Raw genomic sequence first — 9,250 nt, forward strand, 5'->3', positions numbered from 1 at the left:
ACCCTTTTAAAAAGCTAAAATAAGAAAGACTTTTGTAATTGCTAAACACATTTTTATTTATTGGCTTTTTGAAAACACTAATAAGCCAATAAGCATTTTTCAAACTCAATCCCAAACATGCTCTTAGTGTGCCATATTTGCGTAAAACCTAATTATAACATTGAATCAAACATAAGAAATAAAATGCATTGTTGAAAGGAAAAACATATATGGACAGGCTGTACAGTTAACACTTAACATGGTATAAATGAAAAACTAAGGGCTTGTTTGGTTGGAGGATTTCAAAGGATTTTAAGGGAATTGGAATTAGAATTCCATTGTTTTGCTTGTTTGGTTGGGCATGAGAAGGAATTGGAATTGGATTTCATTTCCAATCAAATCCATCATTTAATGGAAATTAGATTCCTTACATATATCAAAGGATTTCAATGGATTTCAAAGGAATGTTCACAATTTACTCAAATAACCCTAGCAAATAGCAACACATTCACCAACATATTCATCAACTACCACCACCATTTTTTCCGGCCACCAACATTTTATTCCGGCACCACCATTTTTTCCGGCCATCACCAATGCAATTCCGACGAGATTTGAATCATGTTTTTCCGAGCCGGAAACAACGGTTAATCAACGCGTTTTCCGGATAGATGTAAGCGTGCGTTTTCCGGCCGGATCTAGACCCACCTTTTTAGGCCATGTTTAAATCAACGCATCCCTTTTTTTCGACAGTTTTGATTGCTAGCGGTGGTCGGAGATGGTAGTTGACGGTGCCGACCGACGATGGTGAGTAACAGAGGAGCAGTGGTGGTGGTGTCGATTGTGACCGGCGGTGGTGGTCTGCAGCTTCAAAGAAAAAGAGGGAGTCTGATATTCAAATCAAATGGGCAGGATTAGTTGTATTTGATAGTTTGAAAAGGTAATTTTGTCTTTTTAGGTGTCTTTACATTCCAATTCTTTTAACAAATGTATAACCAAACAAGATAAGGATTTTCAATGGAATTCATCAAATTCCAATTCAAATTCCATTCCCATTCCAATTCCAATTCCATTAGAATCCACGAACCAAACGCACCCTAATGCTAACACATGTCCACAGTTTCTAATAGGGGTACACATATCACAACCTCTTTTCTTTTATTATGGAGAGATATTGGCCATACATAATAACTTTGAAAAATGTGATATTGGTTTTCCTGTTTTTAAAAATGGACATTGTAAAGAGGTCTAATGCATGAAAATGCCACCACATGTGTTAAATCGCCGCCACCGATCACCATCGCCATCACCGATCATCGTCGCCATCCACCACCACTGCCACTTGCCACCACCGCCTCCACCTTGCAAGTCACCATCAATTTTATTTTATTCATTCGTCATTTCTTGTATACTAAACATCACAAAATAATGATTAATTTCATTCCTACATGGTGACCAAACAAGATAATAGAATGGTAATGATTCATTTCATTCTCTCGTCAATTCCATTACCATATGCCAAAAAGACCATTAGTCTGTTTGGTATGCGGTAAATAAATAAGCGAGAGAATTGAATGAAGAGGGGAATGGAATGGATCATTACGATTCCATTGCCATGTGTAACACCCCGGCTAAAGCGGAAACGCCTGAGTGTGACGTACAGATTGCTCAAACACACGTGACACTATTAGGTGACCATAATAACATTATTTTATTCAAATCATCAAGTAACACAAGTTTATCAAATAATACAAGCTGAAACAATAAATAAATAAATGATAAGTTGTTATTTGAATATCCTATAGGCATACTATGTGTCTTATAACTTTCATCCTCGTATCTTTACACATGTAACATATGTATAAAATAAAGTCAGCTATTAGGTGACCATAATAACATTATTTTATTCAAATCATCATGTAACACAAGTTTATCAAATAATACAAGTTGAAACAATAAATAAATAAATGATAAGTTGTTATTTGAATATCCTATAGGCATACTATGTGTCTTCTAACTTTCATCCTCGTATCTTTATGTTGGAATACCATATGCCCGAGACACATAATTAGGTTAATGTGACTAGTTGTGTTTGATCCAAGTCGGGTCATACCCAATAACGAGTTAGACACACACCAATTATGTATTTGTTAAGATAAGATCTATGAGACAAATACAGAACACGATACATTCAGAAAATCGGGTTTCTGAATACTTACTTGAAAGTGTTAAATAAATTAATTGGTTAATTTATTTATTCAAATAATTATTATTAGAATGATTATTTAACTATGTGTTCTTTTATAAAATGGTTTATAAAAGATGGGGTGTTTATATATTTTATAAAGTATAAAATAAATAAAAAAAAATAAATAAATAAATAAATAAATATATTTGGGGCCGGTTTTGGGTGGGCCCCACACCCCATGATTTTGGTCAATATCTTGTCATGGATTTGGTATGGGTTACTTGATCAAAAACACCTAACACCATGTCTTGATTTGATGGAATGATGATATAAAGATCAAGATCAAAAAAGACTTTCAAGTAACAAAAAAAAACCACACAACTCTTTCTTTTCTTTCTTCTTGTTTTCGGCCAAGACAAAAGGAAGAGGCTCGGGTCTCGGTTTTTGGTGTTCAAGCTCCCTAACATAGCTCGGTGTGTGTTGGAGGCTCGGGGTATATTCCGTTTGAGGATTTTCCTTTGAAATTCTAGCATCAACATCATCATCTTCTTCAACCATCAACTACATCTCTTAAAGGTTTAAGAATGTAAGTTTTACAAGCTTTGATAGTTTAGTTTTTCCGTATTACTTGATCCTTGCCTCGGGTTTCTAACATATAGATTATTGGTAATCTTATGACATGAATAAACTAGGTTGTTCATAAACACATATCATATAAACTTGTAATATATATATATATATACATATGGATAGATATGTTTAGTTTGTAAATATCACGCTTCCGCCTTAATTGTGACTAGTTAAATGGTTAACTTAGTATAAATTATCCATAGAAACCCAACAAATGGCATCAAGAGCCGGGATACGGGAAACTAAGCTTCGGGTTTTCGGTTTTATATTTTTCCCCTTGAAAGATTTTATACAAAAATAAACATGCATGATTTTTTTGTATTTAATCTTGTTATTATTTTTGGCTTTGTTCATAAAATAAAAAAAAAATATATATATAAAACCGAGTTCATGGGCCGAAGCCCAATTCGGATGTGATTGGGCCGAAGCCCACTTCATTAGGTTAATGGGTTAACCGAGAAGAAAAATAAAGGAGGGAAGAAAGTTAAATGGGCCGAAGCCCATTTTGGTTAAATGGGCCGAAGCCCATTAGACTTTTCATTGGGCCGAAGCCCATGTGTTTTGCACATGTGGGCCGAAGCCCATAATCAAGTTATTGGGTCAAGCCCAAATGGGTTGGGCTAGGCCCGATAAGGTCAAGGGGTTTTGGAACGGGTTCCTAAGACATAACGGGTTATGTTTGTTAAAACTAGACCGAGCCGTAGACCAAATGGATGTTTGTTGTGATTGTTATTAATTATTCAAAGTTTCGGTTTGTAATAATTAATTAGGGGCAATTTTGTAATTATTTATTCATATGGGTATGTAATAAATAGTTTATTTGTAATATCTTTATTTTATAGAAAAAAAAAATGTATTAGGACATTTGTTATGTAAATTTAAAGAAGATTGCAAAATTGGAAGTTTGGGCCTTATTGGGCCGGGTATGGTGATAATGGGTCTCACAAGCCCATTAAAGGGATTCAAGCCCAAATGGACCTAAGCCCACCTAATGAGCCCAAATGGAAGCTTATGGAAGCTTAGGCCCAAGTTCAAGCCCAATGGATCACAACGGGGTTGAAGAAGATGCTCGAAGCATTTGGATGCGGGATCGAGTGGGAGCTACAACATCCATGTGTCATGTGTCCCTTAGGATTGGACCTAAGACACACACTTGTTTCGGCTAACAAGTGTGGTCTAACTTAGTGGCTCGTGTCTAGTATAATTGTGTATGCTTGTTAATTGATTGTTTGAATATGTGGTTGCTAGATATTAGGATATCAACTTCGTCACATAGAATTAATTAACAAAGCATAAAACGGGTTCTAATAATTATCGGTAATTACGTGACACATAGTTTAATAAAATGGATTTATTAACTAGCCGTCTCACGCCCATAATAAAATGGTTTTATTATAAATTAGAATTTTGAAAATGGTTTCAAAATAATCATGTTACTAAATGCATGTTAGAACATGATTTAAAGTTTTATAACTAGAATTATTAAAACTAAAAATCCCTTTTAAAATTAAGGATAACAAGTTAAACACCATCCTTTTGTATTAACGCTTAACATATTAGTAAGCTCTTAGTGGGAAAAAGGTCACCTAACCGCGTAGAGTAAATTAATATGTTGAGGTAATATTGGCATATAAATGGGAAAAAGGTCACCTAACCGTTTGTATGTTAATATTACAAGTTGATACAAGTAGGACGACTTAAATTAGAACCATGTGAAGAGGGTCACCCAAGCATGGGGTCTAATAGGTGTTGATGGGATAAACATGCCGATACGAAATATGATTTCGAACCGGTCCCATAAACTCTAGAAGTTGCAAAAGGGTTTGCGATTGTTATGAATAACTACCTTGATAAACCGACAATGGGAAAAAGGTCACCTAACCGGAGTCGTGTTTATCGTTGGATTCTAGATTTTAATTATTAATTATATTTGGTATATATAAAAGGGTATTAATAATTAAAATATGTAAAACACTAAAATGAACTTAATTAAAATTCTGCAGATGGCCGCACACGTCGACGACAACATAATCCCTAACGTCCAAAACGTATCTCTCCGATCTATTCTCGCTAAAGACCGTCTTAACCACAATAACTTTTCGGATTGGTTCCGAAATTTAAGGATTGTTCTAAAACAAGAAAAATTATATCATGTTTTGGAAACACCTATCCCCAATGAACCGGAAGAGGGAAGTGAGGTCGAATATATGAATTGGGTCCAACACACGGAAGATTCCATTCAAGTGTCATGCCTCATGTTGGCGACTATGGTTCCCGAAATCCAAAAGGATTTCGAAAACCATAATGCGTACGACATGATTACTCAACTTAAGGAAATGTTCCTTAAGCAATCGAGGGTTGAAAGGTTCGAAACGGTTCGAGCCTTGCATGCATGTAGAATGGATGATAATCAACCAGTTTCAACTTATGTACTTAAGATGAAAAGTTACATTGATCGCCTCGCCAAGCTCAATTGTCCCATCTCAAAAGAGTTAGCAACGGATTTGATCCTTAACTCTTTGTCGAAAAGGTTCGACACTTTCGTGTTAAATTATAACATGAACGGGTGGGACAAAAACATTGGAGAACTTCACTCAATGCTTAAAACAGCCGAGGCGAGCATGGGTAAAAGGGTTTTACCCGTGTTTGCGATCAATGAAGGTAGATCCAAGAATCGATCTCAACCCAATCCTAAGGCTAAGGTAGCAAAAAGAAAGGGTCCTCCTATGCATCTTAAAGGTAAGGGCAAATCACCGGTTATGGCAAAGAAACAAAAGGTTGTGGAACCGAGGGGTCATAAGGATGATCCTTGTTTTGGTTGTGGTGAGACCGGACATTGGAAACGCAATTGCCCGGTCTACCTAAAGGAGCTAAGAGACAAGAGGAATGCGGGGCATGCCTCGGGTAATGTCTTTATGATTAATATTGAGCTAAATCTTATTTCTTCTAACACATGGGTATTGGATACCGGATGTGGAACTCATATTTGCAATTGGTTGCAGGGGTTCAAAAGGAATGAAGACTTAAAGAAGGGCGAAGTGAGTCTTTTCATGGGCAACGGTGCAAGGGTGCACGTGGTCGCTAGAGGAGACTTCACTTTATCGCTTCCAAGTGGTTTGGAAGTTGTTTTGAGAAATGTTTTGTATGCTCCTAGTTTGACTAGGAACATTATTTCTGTGCACCTTCTTAGACAATGTAACTTTGACTTTAAATTTGTAAAATCAGAAATGCATGTATCATCTAATGGTATCTTTTATTTTAAAGCTGTACCAAACAACGGTATTTATGAATTGGTTCATGACAATACCTTAAATAGCTCATTATATCAAACTTCCACTAAAAGACTCAAAAAGGATTTGAGTGATTCCTACATTTGACATTGTCGTCTTGGACACATAAACAAGAATCGTGTAAATACTCTCCAAAAGAATGGTCTTTTGAAAACAAATGAGTTAGGTTCGTTTGATGAGTGTGAATCTTGTATTCAAGGCAAGATAACCAAAGAACCTTTTAAAGGTACAAATGAAAGGGCTAAGGACTTGTTAGGTATCATACATACGGATGTATGCGGACCTCTCAAGCCCACTAGTAGGAATAGTGAAAGGTACTTCATTACCTTTACTGACGATTTTAGTCGATATGGGTATGTGTATCTAATGAAATACAAACATGAAGCCTTTGAAATGTTCAAGGAATTTCAAAATGAAGTACAAAATCAGCTCGACCGAACAATCAAGGTACTCCGCTCCGATAGAGGAGGCGAATACCTAAGTGATGCTTTTCAAAGTCATCTTAGAGATTGTGGAATTATTTCACAGCTCACTCCTCCTGGTACTCCTCAACATAACGGAGTATCCGAGAGGAGGAATCGAACACTGTTGGACATGGTTCGATCAATGATGGCACGAAGCTCACTACCACCATCATTTTGGGGATATGCGCTACTTACAGCGGCTCGCATTTTGAATATGGCCCCGACCAAAAAGGTGGATCGAATACCCTATGAAGTGTGGCATGGAAAGGTTCCATCCTTTTCATATTTAAGGGTATGGGGATGCATAGTTTATGTTAAACGTGACACCCCAAATAAGCTTGAGGCTCGATCCATCAGGTGTATCTTCATAGGATACCCAAAGGATGATATAGGATATATATTCTATGATCCTAGTGAACAAAAGGTGTTTGTTTCACGCAAAGGATACTTCTTAGAAACTAAGTTCCTTATGGAAGGACCTAGTGAAAAGAGAGTGGAACTTGAAGAGGTTCAAGAATCACTGGATGATACACAGTTGGTCGATACTAGTTTTCAACACGAGGATGTTGAAAGTGATCAAATGGTTGATCATACACACGTTGCTCGCAGATCTAGTAGGTTTAGTCAACCTCCCGAGAGATATGGATTTCTCGTGGATGATTGCTACTTGGTCGATTCGGATGAACCGATCTCCTACAAAGATGCTATGTCACAACCTGATTGTGACAAGTGGCTTGAAGCCATGAGCGCCGAGATGCAATCCATGCACGATAACCAAGTTTGGGAATTGGTTGATCGTCCACTTAACTCCAAACTGGTTGGATGTAAGTGGGTCTTCAAGAAGAAGACCGATATGCATGGAAATTTAGATACTTACAAAGCACGACTTGTAGCAAAAGGTTTCACGCAAACTCAAGGGATTGATTATGATGAAACCTTCTCGCCGGTCGCGATGCTTAAGTCGATCAGGATATTATTTGCCATTGCAGCTCATTTTGATTATGAGATATGGCAGATGGATGTCAAGACCGCTTTTCTTAATGGATATCTTGAGGAAGATGTCCATATGGTTCAGCCTGAAGGTTTTGTCGATCCATCTAATCCTGACAAAGTATGTAAGTTAAGGAAATCAATCTACGGGTTGAAACAAGCATCACGGATGTGGAATCATCGTTTCAATGAAGAAATCAAAGCGTTTGGTTTCGTCCAAAACGGTGATGAGGCGTGTGTGTATAAATGGGCTAGTGGGAGTATAGTCATGTTCCTTATTTTGTATGTCGATGATATACTTTTATTTGGAAATGATATACCAAGTATGGAAAGCGTTAAAGCGTGGTTAAGTAGTCGTTTCTCAATTAAGGATCTTGGAGAAGCGACATATATCTTGGGAATAAAGGTCTATAGGGATAGACAAAGGAAATTGATCGGACTCAATCAAAATGCATACATTGATAAAATCCTGAAAAGGTTCAGGATGGAAAACTCTAAGAAAGGTTTGGTACCTATTCCTAGAGGAACCGTGTTAAGCTCATCCCAAAGTCCTAGCTCTAAGGAAGAGCAGGATAGGATGAAGCATGTTCCTTATGCTTCGGCAATAGGATCTATTATGTATGCAATGATGTGCACTAGACCGGACGTCTCGTATGCTTTAAGCATAACGAGTAGATACCAGCACAACCCAGGTGACAGTCATTGGATGGCTGTCAAGAATATATTAAAATACCTTAGAAGGACTAAGGATATGTTTTTAATATATGGGTCTGGTGAGGAGGAACTCGTCGTAAAGGGTTACGTGGATGCGAGTTTCCAAACTGACCGAGATGATTCTCGGTCACAGTCGGGATATGTCTTCATTTTGAATGGAGGCGCTGTTTCTTGGAAGAGTTCGAAGCAGGATGTTGTCGCGTTATCCACTACAGAATCTGAGTACATCGCCGCTTCAATGGCAGCCCAAGAGGCTGCATGGATGAAAAAGTTATCATGGATCTAGGGATTATCTCTACCATTCAGGAGCCCCTAGAGATATTCTGTGACAATGAAGGTGCTATTGCACAGATCAAGGAGCCTCGTGCTCATCAGAAAACGAGGCACATTGAGCGCAGATTCAACTACATAAGGGATGAAGTTGAAAAGAGAAAGATATGTATTCATAAAGTTCATACCGATCAAAATATTGCGGACCCACTCACGAAGCTCCTCGATAGGCCAAAGCATGAGGGTCATGTTTGTGCATTAGGACTTCGATATTCTAGTGAGTGGATTTAATCTGTATTTAGTGTTTGTATAAGAACGAATGTAATGGGTATCTCATGAAAATTAATTATGTTTTAATTATTCAATGAGTTATGTTCTATATTTGCATGTTTAATCCATGAATGACTTATGTTGTTCTAAACGTCCGTAGTCGATCATACTTGTGGGAACAAGTATGAAGGTAAGACTATTATGAACCCGGATTGGTTGATATTCATGTGATGAATATAGGGCATAGGTTTGCCACCAAGGTTCATAGATATTTGTGGGATACAAATATTGGACATGATCCGCTCTCAAGGATCACTGCATGGAGTTAGTGCAACTGATCATAAGTAATCCTTGAGTAAAGGCGAGTATCATTGTGTCCTTTGACCTGAGATGCATATCGGATCTGGTTTTTCATCAAGTCTGATATCTTGACTCTCTTCTTTGTTATTTCAGTA

Source organism: Bidens hawaiensis, unplaced genomic scaffold, assembly GCF_021521415.1.
Source record: "Bidens hawaiensis isolate Kalapana, Puna unplaced genomic scaffold, B.hawaiensis_p1.1 tig00033132_1, whole genome shotgun sequence".
NCBI classification, from domain to species: domain Eukaryota; kingdom Viridiplantae; phylum Streptophyta; class Magnoliopsida; order Asterales; family Asteraceae; genus Bidens; species Bidens hawaiensis.